Consider the following 15261-nt stretch of genomic DNA (forward strand, 5'->3'; position numbering starts at 1 on the left):
AAAGGAGCAAGACACTACAGCTCAAATCTGTTTAAATTGGCCCTAATCAGGCCAAGATACTTTCCCCACTTCGAGAGACTTTTCTCTGGGCCTGCACTATAGAAATGTCCAAGTTAAGGATGCTTCTGTGGAGTCCCTTATTTTAACACCAGAAGCAAGTCAAAGAAAAGAGGTCATTCTCCTGTAAGGTTTCTGGTACCACAGCTGGCACATTGGCAAACACTGTTTGCAGAAAGCTAAACAAAAGCAAACCAAACTAATCTTTAATCTAGGCCAGAGTGCTACATGCAAAACAATGTATTTGGTCTAGCAATACTATCTGGCTGCTGTGCAATAGTTAAGTGCATAATCCCCATCAACCCCAACCCAACCCGCACACAACCACATGGCAAGAGGAAACAAAAAATATAGACTCTCAGGAAGTGCTTGTTGAAGTGAGAAATCAAGAATATGCGAAGTCTCATTCCCTTCACAGTACAAGAAAAGATGTGAATAAAACCATGACCCCAGTACCAAGAGGAGTAGTTTCTCTAACCCTTCCAAGAGTGCACATTAGGCCAGTTACTAGACTCAAGAACCCCAGGAAACTAAACAGTCTTGCAGAAACACTCATTATTCCAATCAAGGCAACCAATCTCACTCAACACTGGATTTCCAGAATTAAATAGGACTGCAGTTACTGATATTAACAGTCAACCTCCTTGTCCCAATCTGGTCAAGAGCTACTGATTTTTAGGACACATCTAAAGTAGTAATATATATGTGTGTGAATGAGAGTGAGGAGAGAGGAATGGTGAGGATGCAAGGAGTAGAGGTGGCGGAGGAGTTTAAATACTTGAGGTCAATAGTTCAGAGTAACAGTGAGTGGAAGAGAGGTGAAGAAGAGTACAGGCAGGATGGAGTGGGTGGAGAAGTGTCAGGAGTGATTTGCGACACTAGTACCAGTAAGAGTGAAAGCGAAGGTCTACAAGAGGGTGAGACCAGCTATGTTGTATGGGTTGGAGACAGTGGCATTGACAAAAAGGCAGGAGTTTGGGCAGGAGTTTGAGCTGGATGTGGCAGAATTAAAGATGTTAAGATTTGCACTGGGTGTGACGAGGGTGGACAGGATTAGGAATAAGTATATTAGAGAGGGTCAGCCTAGGTTGGAAGGTTTGGAGACAAAGCCAGAGAGGCACAATTACATTGGTTTGGACATGTGCTAAGGAGGGATGCGGAGTATATTGGGAAAAAGATGCCAAGGATGAAGTTACCAGGTAACAGGAAAAGAGGAAAGCCTAATATAAGGTTTATGGATGTGGCGAGAGGACACATGCAGGTGGTTGGTGTGACAGAACAAGATGCAGAGGACAGGATGAAATGGAAACAGGTGATCTGCTGTGGCGACCCCAAACGGGAACAGCCGAAAGAAGATTATGATCATTATCTAAAGTAGTTTTCGAGGAAGAAGTGCCTTTGCAGATTAATATGCAAACAATATTAACTGTGGGTGAAAATTACACAAACCCTCACAGATTTAAGACCACTCCATCTTTTTTTTTATACATCCGCCACCTTTTAACATGCCAGCCCAAAGCCCCCCCACTTAAAAGGAAAATCTAGAAAAAGCCTGAACTCCTTAACACCAGGTGTGAGATTCTATGCAGATCTAACAAGGCTACAGCTATAGCATCACCAACTGCTAAACGCACCAAAAGAGCATCAGTACTTATGGTTGCTGCAACCCAAGAATGGCAAACACCAAAAATAGACAAGCATGATGTGCATCACCCCTTGTTCCCAGACAGCATGACACACTCAGATGACAGATAAATGCCTAACTTCCAATGCATGTGCCTGTTCTGTGAGCTACATAATGTATGAAACCAGTATATCCATCTCAAACTTGCATTACCTCAGAAGAGCTTTGGGGAGAGTCATTAAATATGAAGTGCAACCACCCACCACAGGCCTGGTACTTTCAAGGCATCTCCACTACAGCATGCCGATCATGTAGAAACTGATCACCAAAACATGGTGTAGGCAGTGCTAATGAAAGTATGCCCACGTAAAGTGATGTGTCCATGTCAAAGGCACCTTATCTTTTTAAATCAAGAAAGCAAGACCTTGTTGGGCAAGAGAGCTATCACAGAGGTCTAACAAAGCTATCTTAAACAGACTTACCTCAAAATATTCGGTACAGATTTGCATGTCATAGCTTTTCACCATCTTACATTACCCTGGTATCTTGCGACAGATTCTTTTAACTGGTCCCTATATTCCCTGTCCAGCAAAACAAAGATGTATTTTTTTTTGTTTCACTCAAATCTTAAGTTGCTTACATTAAAACCATGACACTTGAGGAATAAGACTTTCCCCCAGCAATGGATACTGTCAGAGCACATCTTGGCTCGGGATACAGCAGCCACTAAATGATTGCTTACACCTTCTACAAACTGAACAAACTTTTCCACAACAGTTGGGATAAAGATTCCAACTACAGAAAAAGCATAAAAACAAAAATGCCACATGCAAGTGCTAAGCAAGCCACCTGACCACAGAAAAAGGAGAAATATTCTACTTCCCTGGATAACCTTCCTGGCCGCCACCAAATATATTCACACAATCTTTACAGAACTCAACCAGATGGCTACCCCAGCTGCTCCCAGATGTCATCTTCAGTTCAAGTCCCTTTCCCTTATATGACAGATCCTATCTGCTCTTACATATGAGGTACATGGAACTAGACTAGCATTCCCTGCACACTCAATCTCCCACACCCACGACATTTTCTTTACACACACCACTGAATTAAAAATAAACAATGCCAGATTGTAGAAAAGACTACTGCATTTTTTTTTTGGGGGGGGGGCTTAAGTTCCTGCTGCTCGATAATCATAAAATTAAAAAAAAAAAAAGTACATTCACCCAGACAGAAATGAAGTACATTGTGAAGTAAAATTAATGAAAAATGGATGTCTTGCAACTAAAAGTTTGAAATTTTGCACAAAATGTCTGGAGTAATTAAACTGCAAGGAATCCACTAGAAACAGTTTAACTTTGTTCTTAACAAAACACTTTTGTAAAACAGAACTTTACAGCTCACAAAACATCGAAACTGGACAGACCTATGAAAAATGACACTGTTCAAACTGCAGCACTTACTTGCGGAAGACTGCCTAAAATTTCATAAACAGTATGTTGCACCCCTTTAACTGCCCTGCATAAAATCTCAACAAAACACAGAAAATGTTTTGCTAAAGCAGCATATCATAACTAATAATCAAACTGCTATTTTAAACAAGTTTAGCAATGTAGTAGCAAAACACATTTAAGCACCTTCCCAAATCTTCCAAAAAATCAGAACATTTTGGAGAAAATTAGTTTCGTTAATTCATAGGTTCATAGGTTTATACTAGGCTATCTGCCCTAAGGCATTTATAAGCCTAGCCCAAATTTTTGTGGCTTACGCCACCCCTTATATGAAAAAATACTGTGCCCATTAGTTTGTTGTGCCTCTGTCCAGCAGTGACGCAGATGATTCCCGGGGTAAACCTACGATCTCCCATCCACAGGTCAAGATTTCTCTTGAACAGAGCCAGCGAGGTGATCTGCCTCACATGGACCGGGATTTTATTCCACAGCATAGGGAGTCTGAATGATAAATCTATCCCTCCAGCACGTCCTATTTATGTCCGTGCTAAGGTTTAAGTCTCTTGCTCTAGTGGTTTTGGTGGATTTGGATTTTTTGAGGTGGAGCATGTCCATTAATTCCGGGTTGGACATGGCCTTGTATGTCAGGCACATGTCACCTCTGAGCAGACGGCATGCGACTGAATAGAGCTGGAGTTTCTTCAATCTGGCAGCATATGACAGATTTTGGAGTCCCTTTATCCTTTTGGTGAGGAACTTTTGGGGTCTCTCCAATTGCTGCAGATGTCAGGTGAGATGCATCCCGAATGGGGCATTGTACTCTATCATTGGTCTGATAAGTGAAGAGTACAGGGAACAATGACCTCACTAGATCTGGATGTGAATCCCTTCATGATCAGGTGGGCAATGTAGAAGGTCTTTCTAACCACTTTAGCAACGCGAGTGTCAAAAGAAAGGCCACTGTCAACCTGGGTCCCCAGGTCCCTGATAACCTCTTCTGTGCTTAGTGGATTGCCACCTATATGGTAGCGTGGGGTTACCTTGTTATTCCCGAAGGGTATGACCATACATTTTTTGGCGTTTAACTTCAGGCCATGGCTCTGGCACCAGCTATCTGTTTCCGTGAGTCCCTTCTGAAGGATATCAGTGTCCGATGCACTTTCCACTATGGCGCCCAGTTTGCAGTCGTCTGCAAACTGTCAGCCAAAGTCCTCCCATGCTGGCCTGTACTTCTGAGAAGTAGATGCCGAATAGGGGGCCAAGGACCGAGCCCTGTGGGACACCACTTGTGACCGGCTTGGAGTCTGACATAGCACGAGCAACTCTAACCCTGTGGGTTCTGTCCTTAAGCCAGTTTGCAACCCATCTTGTGACATATGGGTTTACATTTAAGCTGGTAAGTTTTTCTACAATACCCGAGTAGGGTATTGTGTCGAAAGCCTTTGCAAGGTCAAGGTAGGTTGTATGGACTGCCTTTCCCTCATCAATGGCCTTGGTGACTGTTTCAAAGTCGTCGACCAAGTTCAAAAGGCATGATCTTCCCTTGAAGCCAAACTAGGTCGGGTCCAATGTCTGCAAGTCCCCTATATCTTTGTTTATGAGCTCCATTATGATCCTCTCCACAGCTTTGCAGACTAGACTTGTTAAGCTTATGGGGCGGTAATTACCAGGGTCCGTAGAGGCACCGCCTTTGTGGAGTGGGACCACAGTTGCCGTACGCCACTCCTTGGGCACATCCTGTGGTAAGGCTGAGATTAAACAGCTGCCTTATGTGCGGGTTTAATTCCTCATTTAGCTCGTGTAGCACACAGCCGGGACACCATCCGGTCCCATTGATGCTGTGTTTTTAGCTTTAGAGAGAGCAGCTTTCACCTGCGCATTTGAGATGTCTGGGAGAGGCTACACTCCGCTGGGATAGTTCTCTCCTTTAGGGGGGAGAGGGGGGTGAAGTTTGCACTGAACCTGTCTGCCAGTATGTTGGCAATGTCTGTGGGTTCAGTGATTTTTATATCATTTTGGACCAATTCTGAGCATATCTGGGAGTTTCCACCCAGGTTCCTAACATAGCTGAAAAAGGCCTTATGATTGTCCTTTGAATCCATGGCAATTTTTCTCTCAAAATTGGCCTTAGTTGATTTTATATGAGTGCTCGTATTTTTTTTTACTAATAATGATCAGGGGTGACTTCCCTTTTATGGATTTTGTTATATCATGTAATAGCTTTCTCCTCTTCTTGTAAAGTTTAATGGCTGGGGTCCACCAGACTGGACGTTCGCCCTTTGTGGAAAGAGTCTTGGTTTTATTTGGGATTGCCTGATCCATGCAGTCCTGGAGGTGTTCATAGAAGGCATTTGTAAGGGCTTCCGCAGCTTGGGTTGTGGTTTCCACTGGCTCAGGGGCCTTGAAGGATACCACACCAGTCTTGAGTAGTGTGAAGTTTGCTTTAGAGAAGTTCTTCACTGTGGTCTTTTTTGTTTGGAGTGGGGGCGGGATGTGGATTTCCAGTGAGATTAGTTTATGATCAGATCTCACCAATGAGGGATAATACTTCCGGTGTGGAGCATTTTGTCCCCATGTTTGTGATAAGATCTAGTATATTTTCTCTCGTGGGAACAGTGACTAGCTGTTCCATGGCATTTGAATTTATGAACTCCAGGAACCGTTGGGCTAGAAAGTTAGGGCTTGAGTAATGTTCCCAGTCTATATTCGGATAGTTGAAGTCACCCAATATGATGGTGTTTGGAGATACATTTATACCCTCCAGTGTCTTCAGGAAGGCTGTGTGGGGTTCCTGAGTTTGAGAGGGTGGCCTGTAGCATGCTACAATTTCTAGAGCAGTTTTGCCTATGGTTAGTTGCACCTGGATGGTTTCCAAAGCTTCGTGCGTTGCCACCAACCTGGAGGTGTGGGTATCCTTTATGAATATGGATACACCCCCTCCTTTTGTGGTGGTGGTCCGGGTTTTGGGGCCGAACGCATGATACAAGGTAAAACCTAATAGTGCAGGGGTGCTCCCAGGAGCCTTGAACCAGGTTTCAGTTACAGCACAGACATCGGTGTTCTCCATACTGAGAAGGGCCTCGAGTGCGTGCATTTTGAGATTTAGACTTCTGGCATTGAGCAGCATTACCCTCAGTTTCTTCCCATTTTTGAATTCTAGGGTGGTAGGTTTAGAATTTGAGCCTTGCCTAAAAAAGGCACTATGGGGGTGGCAAGAGCCTTAACCAATATCCGGAATCCCAGGGGTGACAGGTGCAAGTCGTCCCTCGCGAAGCAGCGTGGCTTGTCAAGCATGTCATCCCAGGCAGACAGACACTGGATCCCCTTTGAATGACACCAGACATTAAGCCAATTGTTAAAGCTGATCATCTTGTCTCTATATTGTGGCATCATTCTTGGTGAAGGAAGGATACTGGTCAGGGTCATACCTGCCTGGGCTACATAATCAGAGAGCTCCTCCATGTCTCTTTTCATGTAGTCCAGGGAGGTACGTCTCAGGTCGTTCACACCAGCATGGACAATGACTGTCATATTTGTATTTGCCGTGGAGTGACCCGAGTGCTTGTGTTACGTGGCGGATTCTAGCGCCCGATAGGCAGCTTACTGTGACCCTCTCCTTGTTCAGCCTGGTGAGTGGGACGTCAGTGTGTCTTGACTATGGAATCACCTATGACAAGTATGTTTGGTGTTGTATTTGGCCTTAAGGGCTGTGACTGCTTGCACACTGCTTTTGTGGTTTGTGTGTTGCTTGTGGGGTGTCTTGAGGTAGCAGTTGTTTGGGGTGTCTGCTTTGGAGGCCTCTGCTGTTTAGGTAAATTTTTACTCAGTCTCAGAGTATGTCTGTGTGTTTATGTGTTTGATTCAGTGGTGTGGTAGCATTATGTGAGGCTGGTTTTGTGGTGTGTGTAGTTGCCTTCTCCTCCTGTCTGGTCTTGCCAGTCCTGAGTTGAGAGAGCTCAGCCTCCAGTTTGGCTAAATAGCTGCATCTCTCGCAAGTATTTGTGTTATGTGGGAGGAGGAGAGGGTTGTCTGTGTACATGAGGCAGTTATAACATTGCCTCAAGATTCCCAGATTCACCAGCTGGACCGGAGAGGAGATTGACAACTGACCTTTGGACATGCTAGAATAATATTGGGAATTCCTTAATTGAAAACTAGGGCCAGTGGGGAGTGAGGGTGTAGTGCTTTTAATTTTTAGTGATGACTTATATAATTGCTTTAGAAAGCAAGTGCCAGGTAACTCGAGTGCAATGTGTTACAAGTAACTAAATGCAAAAACGACAAACAGTAACTTTCTTTCAAGTGAAACAAGGAAATAAGTACAGTAAGCAATGCAGATATCACTAGTGATCCACAGAAGCGCTGAGAAGCCGCGTATTAGGTGGAATTAGCTTCCAGGGAAATAACAAGCAAACAAGCAGCATATAAACAAAGCTAGATTCAGCAGGCCTGGATCTAGTCTATGCTAGAGCAAACAAGGTGTACCAATTTCAGTAAGATACAGTTCAAATATTCAGGCACTATAAACCTTTAACCAGAAATTCCCAGCTCAGAAGGGCAGAGTCCAGCCTCTTCTCCCACAAGAATGCAGACCACGAACCTTCTTAATGTAAAATAACTGGCCTGAAGCCCAAGTGCCTAAACCAGAACTAATACACTTGGACACTGGGCTCTCAATCAGTAGTTCCCAACTTAGAAGGATGAAAGCTACCTGTCCTGCCACCACAGTGCTTGCCACAAACCTTCCTAATGTAAAACAACTGGTCTGAAGCCCAAGTGCTTAATCCAAGAGACTTAGAATGATAGCTACACTTTAATCAAGTTACAACCAAGCAGTAATGAACACAATACTCTTCCCCAAAACCTCAACTATAATAAATACATACCTCAACTGTACAGATTTTTGCCTCATTTGTGGTGTATACCTCCTAAAATATGTACATTTCTGGCAAACAGCTGAGGACTGTAATCATTAAATGAAACATTTGAGTTTAAGACTCCAAATCCTTCAGAAAATTCATGCTAATGCAAAACCTGTTATTCTACCAACTAAGTCTAAAAAATCTGTCCCCATTTGTCCCATCATTTTAGGCTTTGTCCAGATTTTTTGCTCCAAGAGGTTGAGAGGTATGAATGTACTATGTTGCATGCCTCAAAGGGAATGCCTACATGGTCACAACTGAGGTGCGGAACCACAAAAAGCCATGGCTGGAGACAGCAAGAGAATAACATGGTTTCAGGACAAATGTCTCTTGTATGGTTACATGGGGGTATGTTTTAACCAAACAGCAAATGCTGTCAGCAGTGCAGCTGCATATGAAGGCAGCAGAAAGACAGATAAGAAATCCTCCAATGACATAAGTTTTTCTAACAAGACAATGTAATCCCCAGAGATTCTTACACCATGAAGGTGGTCACGATCATACTACACAGCCTGCACCTTGCTAGTATTGAGGGGGGAAAAAATCTTAGACAGTTCTGCTCCCACAAACAAACAGTCATATGGACTCTAAATTCTACATTAAAAAAAGAGACTACTGCTCTTCGGAATGCTTCTTAATTTCTTGATGCACTGGAAAATATTAGGGTATAACCCAACACCCTAATAATGGGCGATTTCAACTACCTCACCATTAACTGGGAAAACTACTCCTGTACCACCTCTCTTGCTCAATGTTTTTTGGAATTCATAAATTCCAATGCCTTGGATCAAGTTATCCACACCCCCACCAGGGGCAGCAATATCCTAGACCTGGTCATTACCAACATGGGCGACCAGTGTTCCACACCAGAGGTCAATTCCCCGTTGGTAAGATCCGACTAGTAATCACCCTCCCCACCCATTAGGAAAACCACAGTAAAAAATTTCTCCAAAGCCAGCTCCATGCTTCTCAAGACAGAAATGGCAAACTTTATAACACCCATACAGACGAATAGAGGTACGACTGTTGAATCCTACACAAATTCACTTTATAAGCACTTAAAAGTGCATGAATCATGCTATCCCTAACAGAACCAAGATGCTACACTCCAAAAAAAGAAGCCAATCTGGTGGTCCCCCTGCCATAAACTCTTTTGTGCCCAACAGTTTCTTCTGTTGTAGAGAATAAAATCCCATGATTGGAGGAACTCCCTGGGCAGCCTCAGTAAAAAGCGGAGCTCCCTCAGAATCCTACAAAGCTAGTTATGAAAACAAAATTGCCAAAGATTCTAAAGACAACTACAAAGCATTCTATAGCTATGTCAAGAATCTCAATGGCAACTCAGATCTGCTCTGTTACAGCACAATGGCACTAAATATACAGAACCAACTGATATTGCCAACATCCTGGCAGACAAGTTCAGTGCTAACTTTCCCCCTAAAGGGCCCATCTCTATACCGGAAGAATGCAAAGTTCCTGTAATCACGGCTGCACACGTAAAAACCACACTCTCCAAAGCCAAGAGCACAGCATCCATGGGACCTGACAACATCCTAGGCTGCGTTCTACACTAACTACAGAATGAACTGGCACCCCACCCAAGTACCATGTTCAATAAGCCTCACCTCAGGCTTTGTGCCCACTGAATTGCACACAGCAACTGTTATACCACTCCACAAAGGGGGAGCCACCACAGACACCAGGAACTATCGCCCCATTAGCCTGACTAGCCTGGTCCGCAAGGCCATGGAACGTTATCATGGAACTTATAAACAAAGACGTTGGTAATCTCCAAACTCTGGACCCCACCCAGTTCAGGTTTGTAAAAGGCATATCATGTCTCCTAAACCTGATAGACTTCTTTGAAGCAGTCACCAAAGCCATAGATGAGGGTAATTTGGTTCACACAGACTATTTAGATCTTGCCAAGGCTTTCGACACCAACCCTCACTCTAAAATTATAGATAAACTCACTAAACTAGGTATAAATCCTTATCTCACAAGATGGGTTGCCAACTGGCTCACTGACAGAACCCACACTGAAAGTAGCAGATGCCAAGTCTGACTTCAGACCAGTGACACGTTGAGTACCACAGGGTTCAGTCCTGGGCCCTCCTGTTTGATATCTTCTTCTCTGAAGTACAAGCCAACACAGAAGGTCTTCAGACAGTGAAGTTCGCAGATGACTGCAAACTAGGAGCCATAATCTAAAACTCCTAATGTGGTCATCCTACAAAAGGGCCTCACTTAGACAGATGCCTGGTGTCAAAGCCTCAAGCTCAAGGCCAAAATATGCATGGTCACCCCCTTTGGTAAAATCTCTGTACCCATGAACTACTACATACGTGGTAGTCTACTTAACACTGAAAGTGTGAGAGACACCTTGGGACACAGGCAGACAGTCTCTCCTTTGATAATCATATTGCCACAGTAGTTAGGAAATCCTATGTGGCACACATCACAAAACTTCTCATCCAGGAAAAAAAAAAAAGGTCATTGTTCACCGCTACCAGTCACTCAGACCCATTATACAGTAAAACACCCCTTTTGGTATGTACTCATAAGACATCTACACTTGTAAAGGTTGCAGAAATACCTCACAGAGGATTACCAGCCTCAAACAGATGCCCTTTGAAGACGGTCTCAAAAAACTCCAGCTTTACTCCATTGCATATCGCCTAGAGGCAATCTCTGCCAAACATACAAAGCTATGTCAAACCCATATCCATTGGACATGCTCCACTTAAAGAAATCCCAATCCCTCTGAGCTACACACTCTAGGGACCTAAACCTTGTTGCCACAATTAACAGAACATGTTGGGAGGAATAGATTCCTAACCCAGAGACTTGCCATACTCTGGAACAAACTACCTATCCATATTACACAAAGCTCCTCATTCGCACTCAAGAAAAATCTTGATTGGATGGGATATAGGAAATTCACCCCGGGGATCACTTGTGGCTCTGCTGAACAGGGCACAGAAAAATACTTTTCTTGGGCGGCGAAAGCCAGGGTACCTTTTTGGCTAGGCTTATATAGGCCCTACGGCCAATAGTCTAGTACCCACCTATGAACCTTATGCAAGTTCATGACTATAGTAAAGCTCCCCTTAGGACACAGCAAAAAGCTTTACTGCTTCCCATGTCACTGCCATTTTTCTGTTTGCTACAGAAATATTTAGAGATCTAGTCAAAACATTTTAATTTAGCATGTGCTGTATGTGCTTCAGAAACCAAAAGTTAGACCTTTTTGTTAAGATCTAAGAGGACATAAAAAAACTTCCGCTGTATTTTAAACTCAATTAACTCAATTTTAAATTATGCTATTTTTAAATACTTAAAAGGATGCATTAAAACAAATGTTAATACTCTTCCTTTAGCTTACAGACTTCAGAGATCTTCAGCTACAGACACCACTATTACACTATACAAAGTTAAAAAAATGGCATTCACTAAATTACTGACAGGATACATTCATTCTTACAGTAATTCAGTCCCATCCTCACACCTCCACCAAGAAAAATTGTATGGGGTGAGGGCATTCATCTATTATGTAGCAGGGCAAAACTCCCAACGAGCTAATGCAGAAAATAACAGCTTCAAGCACTTGCAGCCAAAATGTGGTTATGCAGCTAGCTCCCTTTGCCTGTCCATATTCAGTCGTAAATCCACTAGTACAAATGAGCCTGCATGTCAAATCATATTAAACAAATTTTAATTCTTTAAGTACACGTTCGGGTAGTCTTCCCAGATCAGTTTTTCAACACGAAACAGCATAAAGCACCATGAAAACTGAAGATTTAACGGATGCACCAGTACCCACATGCCAACATCTGTTACAGCAATAAAAATAACATTTACCATGATGGACAACACGATCCAGAAGGGCCCACTTTTGTAATGCACTACATGATTACACACATACAATGCATATAAAAACGTGCTTTCAACACAAGAAAAAAAATACAAGAGTCAGTGCAAGGAAGCAGATACGCTGACTCGTGTTCAAATGTCAACTTATTTTTTGGCGTCCTGTACATCAGTTATCGTCTCACATTCAAAAGACTCAAGCTGCTGTGCGGTATCACTGCTCCCAACAACCAGGTAGCAGTCAGCAGAGGGACTTCACTTAATGACTACATTTGAAACAATATAAGCCACCTTCATCCTATCAGGTATTCTTAACTTGGACAGTTGTGCGTACAATTAAGAATTAACAGTAAATTTAATTAGAATATACCGTAAACTACCTTACTGACGTAAGCTCCAAAACAACCCAAACATACCTGCGTACCAAAGAAAGCGGCACCTGTCATTTAGGTTAAGTGAGCCGGAAGTCACAATGCTACTCATTGGTGGACATAACAGAAGCCCATAAGATGAACTGAAGGCAATGGCTTGGTAACAGTCACCAACTGCAAACTTTATATATAAAAAAGATGTTTCTAGCCACCCCCGCAAAAAAATCTAAGGTTAACGGTGTTCGTCAACTTAGGAGACTCAACTGCTCGACCAGTGCAAACAAACTCTGCAATCGGTCAAACTTAATAGATCAAAAGCAAAGACTTGACTGTTAAGTATAGTGACAGCAGACAAGGTAGCAAATTAACTGAAAATAAACCATGCTTAAGAACCTCAAGCACAGTTCAATTTCTCCGCCGCTTTAAATATCTGCACTGAGCGGAGGTATCATATTTCAATTCAGAAATACGCCCTCTGTTCAAAGCATTACACCAATGCACAGAACAGTCGCATCATATAAAGCAGCAACTTAAATTTTACAAATTCAAGGCAATGACGAGGCACTTATCGGATGCTAGGCAGCCAACACCTGCGCTATTCAAGGAGTAGACTACACAGGAATAAAACGTTAAAGTGATCCCAGAGTGGCCTGGGATGCCATACCTGCATCAAGTATTAAGGCTTGCAAAAGAAATACAAAATGTTTTCTACACTATCTGGTATACTTAATCTGACTCTCCTGTCACATTCAGTACTACAGCTCCGGCTCTTTAATGAACCCTTCAGATATGAAGGCCCTCTTCCCCATTCAAAAGTAATGCAGGCCTTGACTACTGCTGCCCACAGATAAATTGAGCACTTCAAGCAAAGATTACAACTGCTTTCTTTCCTCACCAATAATTCCTGCCTGGCGTCGCCGATGCCCCAAATCTCCTTCCTTTATGCTTTATGTCACTCTCCAATGTCGAGTTGCTCGGCCTTCAGTCTTAAGCTATCCAGCCGGCACTTGCTCACTCATTCACACACAAAACCAAGATGGCGATTAGCAGGAAGTCAGCACATATAATTCATTATTCACAAGTCATTTAAAACGCCCTCCCTCTTGCAAATATCTTCTGAAGATATAACCAATACTAAATATTTTCATGAGTCACTGGAAGACTTGTAATAAACACGCCTATATCAGGAAGCATGGGTAAATTCTGTTTCATACATAGAAAGTTATCCTGCCTGTCCGCCGTAAAACATTAACATTTAACACGTCCAAAGCCGCCAGACAAAATATTTACAAACATACAGCCAAGAACTCAAAAGTGCGTCTGGAAAAATAGGTAGGGTTACCACCTTTTCAAATGCCCAAAGTGGGACACTTTTGGTACAAACGTCAGATTTGCAGGGTGAAACATACCCATGACCAGTACAAAGGAAAAAACTTCATTTTTTTGCCTAAATAAAATATTATTATTGTATTTTAGTTGCTTATTCCATTTCTTATAACGTTTAGGTGTTTCAGATACAGAACTGTTTTATGCAATTACATAAAATATAGGAAAATTGTCTTTCATTTTTTTGCAGGACACAACTGCTCAAAGAGGGGCTGTCCCTCGCAAAGTGGGACAGGTGGTAACCCCAAAAATAGGTGGTCAGAATTAAAAGCAACAGAAAAAAAACTTACTGAAATACACCACCATAAAAATCTACGCTTTAATTCAGCTTACCACAAAATTAACTTCCATATGTATGCAAGACTTCACGTTACTACCAGACGATTACCCCCAGCTCTTGACGAATTACGGACAAATCCAGAAACAATTAGGGGCACTTAGTAATATTAACTCGAGACATTGCCAGAAAATGTATATACATTAAGCAAAATATCATTTATTACGTGCAATTAGGGTTACCACCTGTCCCACTTTGCGAGGGGCAGTCCCTCTTTGGGCAGTTGTGTCCTGCAAAAATATTGTAAGAATGGCAACTGTCCTTAAATATTAGGGCAACATTATTTCCTATATTTTATGTAATAGTTGCATAAAACTGTTAGTCTGTATCTGAAACACCTAAATGTTAGAAACAGAATAAGCAACTAAAATGATACAAGAATAAGCTTTAATTTAGGCAAAAAGTTAAGTTCTGTCCCTTGTACTGGCTGTGGGTGTGTTTTGGCCTGCAAAATCTGATGTTTGTACCACAACTGCCCCATTTTGGCCATCTGAAAAGGTGGCAACCCTAATTTACATCCCCCGTCAGTTTTAGAAAGTATTAAAAGCGACAGCTGGAGTTTGTCAAAAATGAGGGAAGTCGCTGAAATCAGGGGTTATTGACAAGTCTATTACAAACCGAATACAGTAATTAGTTATGCAGCTTTAAATCTGCCATAAAGGTACGTGGGAGCAATCAAATACTCACGATTACTAACGTGGTCGCAGTCGGTAACTCCTAATCGAAAACTCATCATGAAACACTACTGCAACTCAGAATTGCATCCCTCATCGGTTCCCTACCCACCGTTTTTACACAGCTAGTTAGGTGTGCAAGCTCAGTCCCCCCTTCATTTCCCACGACACTGAAGCGATGGTTATAATGAAAGTGACTGAAACGGATTCAAGTCATAGTTGCTTTACAGCAAACGTATTCTTTGGTTTCCTAACCAATGGTGTTCTACCGGGGAAGTCTGCAAGGTTCTCAAGTGCAAAGGACACATTGATAAAAGAAACCTTCAAACCTAAAGTCAATTTTTGCATGTACGTTCTATCAAACACAGTTTACCCCATTTTTGCCCATTCTACTGCTGGAATCGACTCATGTGACTTCAGCAGAATGGGGGGGGGGTGTGTGGGGGCTATAAAGAACAAAAATTGACATACGCCTGTGGAGTCTATAAAGCTGGCTATGGTTACAATGCGTTTTCCCCTTCTAATGGCAGACCCTAGACTAAATGTGTTGCGTAAAAACGCATAGGTAC

At 42.6% G+C, this 15261-nt stretch overlaps 1 protein-coding gene across 1 annotated transcript in view; it reads right to left on the minus strand.

Moving 5' to 3' along the window:
- Positions 1-13337, minus strand: part of UBA1 (ubiquitin like modifier activating enzyme 1) — a 2903587-nt gene extending 2890250 nt beyond the window's left edge. Inside the window, exon 1 of the mRNA XM_044080725.1 lies at positions 13191-13337. The gene's annotated coding sequence lies outside the window, so the exon portion shown is untranslated. The remainder of the gene's footprint in view (positions 1-13190) is intronic.
- Positions 13338-15261: the final 1924 nt, after the last annotated feature.

Source organism: Protopterus annectens, chromosome 8.part0 (assembly GCF_019279795.1).
Source record: "Protopterus annectens isolate FY-2018-M chromosome 8.part0, PAN1.0, whole genome shotgun sequence".
NCBI lineage: Eukaryota > Metazoa > Chordata > Ceratodontiformes > Protopteridae > Protopterus > Protopterus annectens.